Source organism: Myotis lucifugus, unplaced genomic scaffold (genome assembly GCF_000147115.1).
Source record: "Myotis lucifugus unplaced genomic scaffold, Myoluc2.0 scaffold_1409, whole genome shotgun sequence".
Lineage (NCBI taxonomy): Eukaryota > Metazoa > Chordata > Mammalia > Chiroptera > Vespertilionidae > Myotis > Myotis lucifugus.
In genome coordinates, this window is record NW_005872457.1 from 25,050 (window position 1) to 26,347 (window position 1,298).

At 56.0% G+C, this 1,298-nt stretch overlaps 1 long non-coding RNA gene across 1 annotated transcript in view; it reads left to right on the forward strand.

Annotated features, from left to right (window-relative positions):
- The first annotated feature begins 166 nt into the window (after positions 1–166).
- The window catches only part of LOC111824403, a 5,197-nt gene continuing 4,065 nt past the window's right edge, over positions 167–1,298 (forward strand). The window contains exon 1 of the long non-coding RNA XR_002827484.1: positions 167–295. This is a non-coding gene — a long non-coding RNA (uncharacterized LOC111824403). The remainder of the gene's footprint in view (positions 296–1,298) is intronic.

The following is a 1,298-nucleotide window of genomic DNA, read 5'->3' on the forward strand; positions in this document are numbered from 1 at the left end:
ACATACTGAGTGCTCGCTACAAGGCAGCCATGGTGTTCGTTGTTCGCTTTTCCATTAATTACTATGGCCCCCCACCCCGAGAGCCACATGGCACCCTTCTGTTCCCTCTCCTTCACAAAAGCCTTCCATGTACTTGCAGACAGTGAGTGTGCCCTTGCACCAGCCTGCATCTTCTCTCGCGTGGAATCGTCTGCCTTCCCTTCAGCTGTTCCTCGGATGACAGTTTCCAGTCCCCCCACCACGCTGCTGCCCTTACCTCTCTGATCGTGTTTCATTTGTCTGTATGCCTCCTAAGGTGAGTGACCCAAGTGGGTGGGGTCTGACTGGCACAGACTAGAGCCAGCTGACAACCCCCTCTACTGTTAGGCCATCCTCAGTGGTAAAAGTTACATTGTGGGGGGTGTTTTGTTTTAATTATTTTGCAGTGGCCTCTGTGATACGGGCTCTGTCATCCTCTCCAATCTCATCTTTCTCCCCCCTCCACCTATGGCCCCGCCAGACTGAATTGCCTCATAGCTCTTTGTCTGTGCCTTGTGCTTACTCTGCTGACTCTGGGTCTTGGCACATGCTGTTCCCTCTACCTGGAGCACACCTTCCACATGCCTTCCCGCCCCCTCCCCCCCCCCACACACACACACAAGCTCCCTTATTATTCACATGTCCATCAGCTGGGTGTCTCCTAGTGTTCACATCTCAGCTTAGACACCACTTCCTCCAGAAGCCTTCCCTGACCCCAGAGTCAGTCCCTTTGTGCCCCCACCACAGCCCCCTAAACTTCCCCTGCCCTCACTCTCACCCCTGTGTTATCAGTGTTTATCGTCTTGACTGTTCCTTCATTCCCAGACGAGTAGCTTCCTAGGAACAGGACCGTGTCGTCTTTCTGCCATGGCCCTGGTGTCTAGCACAGAGTCAGTGCTCAGAAATTACATGGTGAATGAGTGCCACTTCCCGTGCAGAGAGCGACCCTCCCCTTCACCACTCAGGCCTGGCACACACCCTCCTGGGTCACCACCGACCTTTTCCAGGGCCTCCTTCAACACGGGGACAGGGTGTGCCAGGGGCACAGGCTCGGGGTGCTGGGGACACATCCTCACAGGGACAGAGGGCGCTTCTGGTCCCAAGGAGCCTGCGGGAATATCACATGGTGAGAAGGAAGTAGCGATCAGGATAGGAGTCTAGAGGTCACCCTAGAAGAGATGGGAAGGTGGCAGCAGAGGCCAGAGCCATACGTTGGGGCCACCCCCCCACCCCCCAGGCTGGTGACAGCCTCACCAGGAGTATCAGGGTGCAGAGACCAG